This window comes from Arachis hypogaea, chromosome 20, assembly GCF_003086295.3.
Source record: "Arachis hypogaea cultivar Tifrunner chromosome 20, arahy.Tifrunner.gnm2.J5K5, whole genome shotgun sequence".
NCBI lineage: Eukaryota > Viridiplantae > Streptophyta > Magnoliopsida > Fabales > Fabaceae > Arachis > Arachis hypogaea.
Window position 1 is genome coordinate 79,275,555 of NC_092055.1, and position 13,211 is coordinate 79,288,765.

The 13,211-nt window shown below is 40.2% G+C and overlaps 1 non-coding gene across 1 annotated transcript; it reads right to left on the bottom strand.

Annotated features, from left to right (window-relative positions):
- Positions 1–12,664: 12,664 nt before the first annotated feature.
- LOC112788059 (small nucleolar RNA R71) lies at positions 12,665–12,771 on the bottom strand. Its single transcript, XR_003195439.1, has one exon. It is a non-coding gene; the product is annotated as a small nucleolar RNA R71 (small nucleolar RNA).
- Between the last annotated feature and the right edge of the window lie 440 nt (positions 12,772–13,211).

Sequence of the window (13,211 nt, forward strand, 5' to 3'; positions counted from 1 at the left end):
ACTATTGGCCCAGAACAAGTTGATTACCAAGCAGCTGGCTGACCTTTCCAAGAAGATGGAGAGGAACCAAGTAGCAGCAATCACCACCTCATCAGCAACTCAAGAAGCAGTAAATGCTGAGGCAGAGGGTGATTAGGAACAAGCAAACTACATTGGAAACTCACCCAGGCAGGCATATGATCCATACTCCAAGACTTACAATCCTGGTTGGAGGAACCACCCAAACTTTTGGTGGGGAAACCAGCAAGACCAAGGCCAAGATCAGAGACGTCACAACCCCAACAACAATTCAGCTCACCAACATTCTACACAAAGATCATATCAGCACCTACCTAACAACACACCTCAACATCCATACCAAAGCCAGAATGGCCCTTCTCATCACTCCAACTCCAACCCACCATCATCCGAAGACAGACTCTCAAGGATTGAGACTCTACTTGAAGTCATATGTAAGGAAGTCCAGGACATTAAAGTGTTTCGAGAGGAAGTACAGTCCAATATTCAGAATCAAGATGCCGCCATCAAGAAACTTGAGACACAAATTGGCTACCTATTCAAGCAAATTCCCAGCCATAACCTGTGCAATAACACTGATCCAAACCCAAGAGAGGAATATTAGGCCATCACCCTCAGAAGTGGGAAGGAATTAAAAGAAATTCCTAAGAATTCACAAGAGAAGAACTCAAACGAAAGGAGAGAGGAACGAGATGAAGTCCAAATTTCCATTCCTAGTTTATAGCAAAAAGGAGAAATACTGAAGCCAGACGTCCCAAAGGCTCCATACCCTCAGCAATTAAAGAAGAAGGGGGACGACAAATAGTTCTTAAGATTTTTGGAAATCTTTAAGAAACTACAAATCAACATACCCTTTGCTGAAGTAATAGAACAAATGCCGCTCTGTGCCAAGTTTTTAAAGGAATTAATGACTAAGAAGAGAAGCTGGAAGAGCAATGAGACTGTGATACTAACCAAAGAATGTAGTGCCATCATTTAGCATAAACTACCCTAGAAATTGAAGGATCCTGGGAGTTTCCATATCCCTTGTATTATAGGGAAAATCATAGTGGAGAAGGCTCTGTGTGACTTAGGAGCCAGCATAAATCTGATGTCAGTAGCTATGATAAGAAAAATGAGGATTGAGGAGGCTAAGCCAACAAAAATGGCCCTACAACTGGCAGACCGATCGTTCAAGTTTCCTCATGGCATAGTAGAAGATTTGCTAGTAAAGGTAGGAGATTTCATCTTCCCAGCAGACTTTGTAGTGCTGGACATGCAGGAGGAAGCCAAGGCCTCCATCATCTTGGGAAGACCGTTCTTGGCCACTGCTGGAGCTGTCATTGACGTTCAAAAAGGTGAAATCACCCTGAGATTACACAATGAAAAGATGACATTCAATGTGTTCAAGGCCATGAGTTACCCACCAGAACTATTGGGAGAATGTATGAGGTTAGATTCACTGGAAGATGCAGTACAGGAGATTTTTGAAGAAGAAAAACTTGAAGGGTTAACAGAGGAGGAATCAACATCTAGCGAAGAGGCTGCAACAGCAGAGATTCATATACAGGGTGCACCAAAGGAAGAGAATGAAAAGATAGAAGCACCCAAACTTGAACTCAAAGCACTGCCACCCACTCTCAAATATGCATACTTAGGAGAGAGTGAAAGTTACCCAGTAATCATAAACTCATCCCTTAGCCGAGATCAAGAGGATGAATTACTCCAAGTATTGTGAAAGCATAAGGATGCCATTGGATGGACCCTCGCTAACCTGAAAGGAATCAGTTCGGCCATATGCATGCATAATATACTATCAGAAGATGATGCCAAACCAACCATTCAACCCCAAAGGAGGCTGAATCCAGTCATGAAGGAAGTGGTACAGAAAGAAGTTATGAAGTTATGGCATGGAAGGGTAATTTACCCGATCTCCGATAGCCCATGGGTCAGCCCCGTGCAAGTTGTCCCAAAAAAGGGAGGAATCACTGTAGTCCCCAATGAGAAGAACGAACTAATCCCTACAAGGACCGTCACAGGATGGCGGATGTGCATAGACTGTAGAAAACTCAATGAAGCTACAAGAAAAGATCATTTCCCCTTCCTTTCATAGATCAGATGCTGGAAAGACTTGCAGGACACGCATATTACTGTTTTCTCGATGGTTATTCAGGATATAACCAAATAGTGGTTGATCCTAGAAACCAAGAGAAAACCTCATTCGCTTGCCCATATGGAGTGTTTGGCTACAGGCGCATGCCATTTGGGCTATGTAATGCACCTGCAACTTTCCAACACTGCATGCTCTCCATTTTCTCATATATGATAGAAAAATTCATTGAAGTCTTTATGGATGACTTTTTGGTATTCGGAGACTCCTTCCCTAATTGCCTAAATCACTTGGCCCTGGTATTAAAAAGATGTTAAGAGACCAACTTGGTCTTGAACTGGGAGAAATGTTACTTTATGGTGACAGGGGGAATAGTTCTTGGCCATAAGGTTTCTAACCAAGGCATTGAGGTAGACAGAGCTAAGGTGGAACTCAGTGAAAAATTACCCCCACCAAGTGATGTAAAGGCAATTAGGAGCTTTTTAGGGCATGTTGGCTTTTACAAAAGGTTTATTAAAGATTTTTCAAAGATAGCCAAGCCCTTAAGCAATCTCCTTGTATCTGATACACCATTTGTCTTTGATGAAAAATGCATGCTAGCATTCGAAAACTCGAAAAAGAGGCTGTCCTCTGCCCCTATCATTTCCCCACCTGATTGGAACTTACCATTTGAACTGATATGTGATGCATCTGATTTTGCAGTAGGGGCAGTGTTAGGGCAGAGGAAAGATAACTTAGTCCATGTGATATACTATGCCAGCAAAGTCCTCAATGACACTCAAAGAAATTACACCACCATTGAAAAGGAGTTGCTGGCAACAGTTTTTGCATTTGACAAGTTTAGATCATACCTCATTGGTGCCAAAGTGATTGTTTTCACAGACCACACAGCACTTAAATACTTGTTTGCCAAGCAGGAGTCAAAACCAAGACTGATAAGGTGGATCTTATTGTTGCAGGAATTCAATATTGAAATTAGAGACAAGAAAGGAGTGGAGAATAAGGTAGCCGATCACCTATCCAGGATCCCTCATGACAAAGGTGGAATACATGATACAAGTGTGAATGAATGTTTCCCAGATGAGTAGTTAATGACGGTTCACAAAGCACCCTGGTTCGCAAACATTGCCAATTTCAAGGCAACTGGGGCTTTACCTCCAGAGATCAACAAATATCAAAAGAGAAAGCTCATTAATGACGCAAAATATTTTGTCTGGGATGAGCCATATCTCTTCAAGAAGTGTTCAGATGGAATCTTGAGAAGATGTGTTTCAGAAGAACAAGGAAGAGAGGTCCTATGGAACTGCCATGGCTCATGCTATGGAGGCCACTTTGGAGGGAAAAGAATTGCAGCCAAGGTGTTACAAAGTGGATTCTTTTGGCCCACCCTTTTCAAGGATGCCAAGGAAGTAGCAAAGAACTACAATGAATGCCAAAGAGCTAGAAACCTACCCAAAAGAAATGAGATGCCACATAATTTCATTTTAGAGCTGGAACTGTTTGACGTATGGGGAATCGATTTCATGGGACCATTTCCAACCTCATATTCAAACAAGTTTATCTTGGTAGCAGTGGATTACGTTTCCATGTGGGTAGAGGCTTTTGCAACCCCAACAAATGATAACATAGTGGTCATAAACTTCCTCAGAAAGAATATCTTTAGCCGGTTCGGAGTCCCACGAGCACTCATCAGTGATGGAGGAAGCCGTTTCTATAACAGACCACTAGAAGCTCTTCTCCTACGATATGGGGTGAAACATAAGGTTACCACACCTTACCACCCCCAAACAAGTGGGCAAACCGAGATATCTAACAGAGAGCTAAAAAGGATTCTGGAGAAGACTGTAGGAGCATTAAGAAAAGACTGGGCAAAGAAGCTAGATGATGCTCTTTGGGCATACAGAACGGCATTCAAAACACCTCTTGGAATGTCCCCATACCAACTGGTATATGGAAAAGCCTGTCATTTACCACTGGAGCTGGAACATAAAGCCCTCTGGGCTCTCAAGCTACTAAATTTTGATAGCATTGCTGCTGGTGAAAAAAGAGTCTTGCAACTTCAAGAAATGGAGGAGTTTAGATCTCAAGCATATGAAAATGCCAAAATCTATAAAGAAAAGGCAAAGAGAAGACATGACCTCAATCTGACACCCAGGAGCTTTGAAAAGGGACAGCAAGTGCTCCTCTACAACTCCAAATTGAGACTTTTTCCTGGGAAACTCAAGTCAAGGTGGTCAGGACCCTTTCTTGTCACAAAAGTCTCACCATATGGACACATAGTAATCATGGAGGAAAGTTCGAAGAGGACTTTCACTGTGAACAGACAAAGCTCAAGCACTACATGGGCAACATGGGGCAAAACCCCAAAATGAAGTATCATCTCAATTAATGGAGGAATCGTTGAGCTAGCGACGCTAAAAGAGCGCTTCTTAGGAGGCAACCCAACCTAAGGTAGTTTCCTTTTCATTGTCATTTCAATAAAAATCACAAGTAGTTTTCCCTGTATCGTGAGAAGCTAAGTTTGGTGTTACACACCAAAACAATACAAGAGTGAATGTGTAATTCTAAGTTTGGTGTCCCACCAAAGATTTCAGTTAGAATCACACTACACTCCTTCAATGGCAAATTGCTAGCTCCAACCAATCAGGGGAACCACTTAACAGTAGTTTAGTTTCTAGTTAATAGTTATTTCGTTAATAACAACACATGAGGTTTTCCGCATGTATTCAATCTGTTATACTAGGCAAGGAACTAAGTTTGGTGTGCACACACTAAACTTAGTTCGGAAATTCACAATGCATACATGCATGATAACTATTTCTCAAGTGCTTTGGGAACAAGCAACTTCCAACAACTTTGCAAAAATCTTCTAGAGAAATGGTGCACTATCATCCAAGGAGGTGAAGAAGGATGCAAAAACTATGGATGATGACAAAGGGATAACTAGAAGCCACCACCCGAAGGTTGTATTATTACTTGACTCCATATACTTGGAATGCAAAAAAAATTGGAAGTCCGAATGTGCCCTTGATTAATAATTACTCTTTAGTTTAAATCATTAGAATTTAATGCCTGTTTTCCTTGCGTTTGTCACATGTGTGCTGGTCCAAGTTACCTGCTGCATTTTAACCTTGCTTACTTGTATGCTTGTCCTTTTGAATCAAATAAAAAGAGAATGTATGCTATGAAAGACCAGAGTGAGGTTCATATTGTGGAGTAAGTTCCTAAGTTTGTGGTGTGGTAATAGATTAGCTAAGTTAGTTCACCAACAAGGTAGGAAGGCAACTATCTGTCCTGAAGTCATATGCTTGAAACACACCCCATGAGACTAGCTAAACAACAAGATCCTAATAAGAAAAAGGAAAAGAACAATAAGAGTTGAAAAAGAAAGAAAAGTAATAAGAAATAAGGCTAGGCACCAAGGCCTTGAATCTTGAGGGATGTGTCTGTGGTGCTCTTGTACCAAGGATCTACTTGGATGAATAAGTTCTTAGGAGTGCTTCATCACTTGGTAACTTGGGTTAACTAACCCGGGATTATCAACTGAAAATCCACTATCAAGAGCAACCTTGCTACAGAACATTTAGTAACCCAAAGAGGTGCTGGACACCAAGGCCTCAAGGAAAGAAAATAACAAACCATGTGCATGTGGTGTGCATGTATGGGGGAGAGAGACTTGAGGGAGTAAGTCCTTAGGGGTGTTTCAACACCTAGCACCTTGAACTAACTGGTTCGGGAGTGTTGGCTGAAAGCTTATTTTAAAGAGTCGCCCCCTCACAGAGCACTTAGCCTAAGGATGCAATAAACCTTGAAAAGACAAAGGGGTCAATAAATAAAGGTCTCAAAGGGTGCAATCAAGTGAGTATTCCAGGGCATGATAAAGGTCTGAAAGCCAGTAAAGGAATGAACCTAAATTGCTATGGATGAAACCCCATAAAAACAAGGACATGACTTCCACATTAATGATTCATTTCTCTTGTCATTTCATTCATCATTCTCTTGTTCCGGTACTTGCTTAGGGACAAGCAAGCTTTAAGTTTGGTGATGTGATGCCAGGGCATTTCGGCCAGTTTCACTAACCTTTTCTTTACTGTTTTAGGGTAGTTTCATGCATTTTCTTAGGAAATAAGCAAGTTTTGGGTAGAATTTCACTTACATCTTGATTCAAGCAAACATTGTGAATTTTATATGATTTCATGAGAATTATGCATGAATTTAATGATAAATTGGATGATGCATGATTCATAACTTGGATTAGAGCTTTGATGCACTTTATTTGCTTGATTTCAGGACACAGGAAGCAAGGAAAAGCCACGTTAGTCTAACTAACGTGACCACTAACGTGGAATGGAAGCTAGCTTGCAATGTTAATGAGAAAAGTGATTGCCAAAAACATCTTCGAAGCCATCATAGCCCACGTTAATTACCACGTTAACTACATTAACGTGGTAGTTAACGTGGAGGAAAAGGAAGCTCCAAGCGTTAGTGGTAAAAGTAAGTGCCACTAACGCTCCAAAAGGGCAATTGGCCATGTTAAGAGTCACGTTAACTCAGTTAACGTGAACTCTAACGTGGAAGAGGAAGATAATGCCAACGTTAGTGACACTCACCTTTGTCACTAACGTTGGACTAAGCCACTATGAGCCACGTTAGTTACCATGTTAATTATAATAACGTGGAAGCTAACGTGGAGGAAAGGAATGATGAACCAACGTTAGTGACACTCAACTTTGTCACTAACGTTGGAGATGGCAATTAACACCACGTTAGTGGCCACGTTAATGTAATTAACGTGAGGCACTAACATGGAAAAGGGGCATTTTGGAGCGTTAGCAAAAAAAGTAGGTGTCACTAATGCTATCGAAGATTTCGCAAGCCTACGTTAAAGGTCACGTTAACTATACTAACGTGAACTTTAACGTAGGGAGAAAGGGGTACTCTCAATGTTATTGGGAAAGGTAAACCCCAGTAACGTTTGCGAAGGGCCAAGAGGCAACGTTGGTGGTCAAGCTAGTGATTGTCACTAACGTTAACACCACTAACGCCCTAAGCTAAAGTCCATGCCTACTGCACACTTTCTCTGCAAGTGAAGCTGAGCCCACTAAAGATGATAACTGCTTCAACTCAAGATTCAAAGGCCCATATCCAAGACTTGAAGAGCCAACTAGAAGATCAGAAGAGTCGTATAAGTAGGAGTAGTTTTGAACTAGAGAGAAGCTTTTGGATTGGGAGAACCACTCTCTGTATAATTTTACTTTCTCTGCAACTTCTAGTCTTACTGTTAGAATGCATTCTCCATCTTTGTTTTCCATTCCCAGAGCTATGGACAACTAAACCCCTTTCATTGGGTTAGGGAGCTCTGTTGTAATTTGATGGATCAATAATAGTTTTCATTATTCTTCTTCTTTCTTTTCTCTTGATTTTACTAGAAAGCTTTCAATCTTCATCCAATTGAGTAGTTATCTTGGAAAAGAAGCTATTCATACTTGGATCTCTTCAGAACCTTGGAAGAGGAATGAAGAGATCATGCTAGAAATGCTTTCTCATGTTGGACCAAATTGGGGTTTGGATGGATATAGTGACATATAATCCTACCAATACTTTGATTTGGAAATACATGTGGTATAATCAGTGACCATACTTCATCTCTTCTCATGAGCAATTGGACCAAGGAATTGGCTATTGATCAAGATTTGAGAGATTGAATTACCAAGGAATTGGAATTCAATCACTTAAGATTGCCAAGGAGATCAATGAATGCATTGATTGAAGAAGAGATGAAAAATGAACTTGATCCGGAGAATGCAACATCTCCTAAACCCAATGACTTCCCCATTTTTTATCTCACCCATTCTCTTTAATTTCTGCAATTTACTTTCATGCTAAATTCCCCATTCCCCATTTAAGATTCTGCAATTTACTTTCCGTCATTTATATTCAGCTCTTTATGTCCAGCATTTACATTTTCTGCTATTTACTTTCCCGCCATTTGATTTTTTGCAACTCTCATATCAAATTCTGCTTAGCTCAACTAGAACATTCCTTTAATTAAAGTTGATTGACCAATCAATCCCTGTGGGATTCGACATCACTTTATTGTGAGTTTTTACTTGACGACAATTCGGTATACTTGCCAAGGGAAATTGTTGAGAGACAAGTTTCTGTGCAACACTACCCATTCAATTTTACTTTTTGCATCTTTACTTTCATGTTTAACACCCTGATCCTATTTAATTTTCAGCAATTTAAGATTCTGTCATTTAATTTCTAGCCATTTAATTTCTGTTCATTTACTTTCTTGTAATTTAAGTTTCCCTCCAATTTTAATTTCTGCAATCCCAATTTTAATTATGATTTTGCTCAACTAGCACAATTCCAGAGTTATAATTGCTGGATTTACCAATCCCTGTGGGATTCGACCTCACTCTTTTGTGAGTTTTTACTTGATGACAATCCGATGCACTTGCCGGAAGAAATTTTTTTGAGAGGCAAATTCCCGCGTATCAAGTTTATGGCGTCATTGCCAGGGATTGGTTTCGTATTGACAATTACTAAATTGAAGGATAACTAGATTGAGCACTTTACTTTTTCCTTTGAGTAATTGAATTTTAATTCCAGTTGTTCATTTAATTTCTGCACTTTTAGTTGTTTTTCTTGAATTTTATCTTACTGCTTTACTTTCCAGCAAGCTAACCTACTAACTATTTGATAAATTTCTCTAACCAAGCTAACTATACTCTATTTTAGTAGACTCTACACTTGCTGTTTCTTGTACTTGTTCATTGTATGACAGGTAGGAGAAAGGAAACTTCAACTTCCTTTGATAGTGAATCGGAAAGAACCTTCTTAAGATTAAGGAGGGAAGCAAGAGGAGAAAGGGTTGTTGGTGCAGAAGAAGTGGAGGAATACTTTGATATAATCATGGAGGATGATATGGAAAACCATCATGAAGGAGAGGTGAACAATCATGCCAGAAGAGGTGGAGCTAACCCAGCTGGACAAGAGAGGAGAGTTCTGGGATCATACATCAATCCAAACCCAGGAAACTGTGGCAGCAGCATTCAAAGGCCAACTATCCATGCTAATAACTTCGAATTGAAACCTCAGCTCATAACTCTTGTGCAAAACAATTGTTCTTATGGAGGAAGTGCCCAAGAGGATCCTAATGAGCATCTCACTAAATTCCAAAGGATATTAATGCCAGGGCATTTTGGCCAGTTTCACTGACCTTTTCTTTACTGTTTTTAGGGTAGTTTCATGCATTTCTTTAGGAAATAAGCTAGTTTTGGGTAGATATTCATTTACATCTTGATTCAAGCATACATTGTGCACTTTACATGATTTCATGAGGATTTTGCATGAATTTAATGACAAATTGGATGTTACATTTCCCATGACTTGGACTAGAACTTTGATGCACTTTATTGCCTGATTTCAGGACAAAAGAAGCAAAGAAGAACCACATTAGTAGCTACGTTAGTTACACTAACGTTAACACTAACGTGGAATGGGAGTAACTTGCAAAGTTAATGAGAAAAGTCATTGCCAATAACGCTCTCGAAGCCATCATTACCCATGTTAAGAGTCACGTTAACTAAGCTAACGTGAACTTTAACGTGGAAGAAAGGAAATGGAGCCAACGTTAGTGACACTTAACATTATCACTAACGTTGGACCAAGCTCATAAGTTGCCACGTTAGTTGCCACATTAACTTAGTTAACGTGGCCTCTAACGTTAAGAAGAAAAGGGGGACACCAACGATAGTGTCATTCAACTTTCTCACTAACGTTGGCCAAGTCACAAGAAGCCGCGTTAACTCCCACGTTAACCTAGTTAACATGGAAGCTAACGTGAAGAAACTAGGTGGTCGACAACGTTAGTGACACCAAACATTGTCACTAACGATGGGATGAACACACACTATCCCCAACGTTAACTCCCACATTAACCTAGTTAACGTGGAAGTTAACGTGAAGAAGAAAGGTTGTCGACAACGTTAGTGACACCAAACATTGTCACTAACGTTGGAAGGAGCCAACACAAGCCACAATGAACCACGTTAACTCCCACGTTAACTTAGTTAACGTGGAAGCTAACGTGAGGAGAGGGATGATGAGCCAATGTTAGTGACATTCAACTTTGTCACTAACATTGGAGATGGCTAGCACAGCCACGTTAGAAGCCACGTTAACCTAGTTAACATGGACTCTAACGTGGGAGCTAAGGGGCACATTGAAACGTTAGTGACAATGTTAAGTGTCACTAACGTTCTCGAAGGTTGGCAAGCCTACGTTAAAAGAGCCACGTTAACTAAGTTAACGTGGACTCTAACGTAGGGAAGGGGGAGGCTTCTCAACGTTATTGGGAAAGTTGAGTCCCAATAACGTGCACAAAGGACAAAGAGGCAACGTTAGTGGCAATGTTTGTGCCACTAACGTTGAGGTTAACGTGGCTCTTACTTGGGTGAGGAACGTTAGTGAAAAAGTTGAATGTCACTAACGTTCTCGAACCCATATTTTCACTGAACGTTAACACCACTAACGTCCTGAGCTAAAGTCTCTGCCCACTTCACACTTTCTCTCTACAAGTAAAGCCAAGCCCAATGAAGAAGAGAACTGCTTCAAACTCAAGATCCAAAGGCCCATACCCAAGACTTGAAGAGCCAACTAGAAGAACAGAAGAGTAGTATATATAGGAGTAGCTTTGAATTAAATTGGGAGTTGGAAATTATAGGGAGCCTCTTGGCATAGAATTAATCTCTGTATTTTACTTTCTCTGCACTTCTATTTTCATCATGTATTCGCCATCTTTGTTTTCATTTTCCAGAGCTATGAACAACTAAACCCATTTCATTGGGTTAGGGAGCTCTGTTGTAATTTAATGGATCAATACTAGTTTTCATTATTCTTCTTCTATCTTTTCTCTTGATTTTACTTGAAAGCTTTCGATCTTCATCCAATTGGGTAGTTATCTTGGAAAAGAAGCTATTCAAACTTGGATCTCTTCTGAACCTTGAAAGAGGAATGAAGAGATCATGCTAGAAATGCTTTCTCATGCTGGACCAAATTGGGTTTGGATGGATATGTGACTATAATCCTCTCAACACTTGATTTGAGAAATGCATGTGGTATAATTAGTGACCATACTTCATCTCTTCTCATGAGCAATTGACCAAGGAATTGGCTATTGATCAAGATTTGAGAGATTGAATTACAAGAAATTGTAATTCGATCACTTAAGATTGCCAAGGAGATCAATGAGTGCATTGATTGAGGAAGAGATGAAAATGAAATTGATTCGGAGAATGCAACATCTCCTGAGCCCAATGAACTCCCCATTTCTGATCTTATCCATTCTCTTTAATTTCTGTCATTTACTTTTATGGGCAATTCCCCCATTCCCATTTACAATTCTGCAATTTACTTTCAGTCATTTACTTTCAGTTCTTTAATTCTAGCATTTACTTTTTCTGCCATTTACCTTCCCGCCATTTTATTTTCTGCAATTCTCAACTCAAATTCTGGATTCGCTCAACTAGAACATTCCTCTTATTAAAGTTGCTTGATCAATCAATCCCTGTGGGATTCGACCTTACTCTATTGTGAGTTTTTACTTTACGACAAATTCGGTACACTTGCCGAAGGAAATTTATTATGAGACAAGTTTTTCGTGCATCAAGTTTATGGCGCCGTTGCCGGAGATTGATTGTGCATCAACAATGATTAAATTGGAAGATAACTAGATTGAGCATTTTTGTTTTGTTTGATTTAATTTTCTGTTTGAGTAGTTTACTTTCTGTTTTAGTTAATTTCTTCCCTTTCCCCTACTTTTTCTTTGTTATTTACAATTTATTTCACTAACCCACTAACTATTTGATATATTGCATCACTCACACTAACAGTAATTCTGACAGATATACTTTCTGCACCTATTCTCTTTTCTTGTACTTGTTGGTTGTATGACAGGGAGAAGAAGCGGGGCTTCAACTTCCTTTGATTCTGAACCTGAGAGAACCTTCCTTAGACTAAGGAGGGAGGCAAGAGAAAAACGTGTAGTTGGTGCTGAAGAAGAAAAGGAACACTTTGGGGAATACTTTGAACCAAACATGGAAGAAAACATGGAAAACCATCATGAAGAATAGACTCACAACCATGGCGGAAGAGGTCGAGCAAATCATGCTGGGGAGGATAGAAGAGTTCTAGGCTCTTACATCAATCCAAACCCGGGAAACTGTGGAAGTAGCATTCAAAAGCCAACCATCCATGCCAACAATTTTGAACTAAAACCACAGCTCATCACCTTTGTTCAGAACAACTGTTTGTTCGGAGGAAGTATCCAAGAAGACCCCAATCAACATCTAACCACCTTCCTGAGAATGTGACACAGTGAAGTCTAATGGTGTTCATCCTGACACCTATAGACTGCTCCTATTTCCATTCTCACTCAAGGATAAGGCAACCAAGTGGCTGGAGTCTTTCCCAAAGGAGAGCTTGACAACTTGGGAAGATGTGGTGAACGAATTCTTAGCAAGATTTTACCCCCCTCAACGAATCAATAGGCTGAGAGCTGAGGTCCAAACTTTCAGGCAACAAGATGGTGAGACTCTATATGAAGCATGGGAGAGGTTTAAAGACCTAACGAGGAGGTGCCCACCAGATATGTTCAATGAATGGGTGCAGCTGCACATTTTATATGAAGGGCTCTCTTATGAGTTAAAGAAGACCGTAGACCATTCATCCGGAGGATCTTTGAACAAGAAGAAGACCATTGAGGAGGCCATAGATGTCATTGAAACTGTAGCAGAGAATGACTATTTCTATGCTTCCGAAAGAGGGAACACAAGAGGAGTGATAGAGCTAAACAATGTAGATGTTCTGCTGGCCCAAAACAAGCTCATTACTCAGTAGCTGGCTGACCTCACCAAGAAGATGGAGAGGAACCAAGTAGCAGCAATCTCCACTTCATCAACAACCCAAGAAGGAGTGAATGAAGAAGCAGAGGGAAGTCAGGAGCAAGTCAACTACATTGGGAATTCACCTAGGCAAAACCATAATCCATACTCCAAGACCTACAACCCTGGATGGAGGAATCACCCAAACTTTG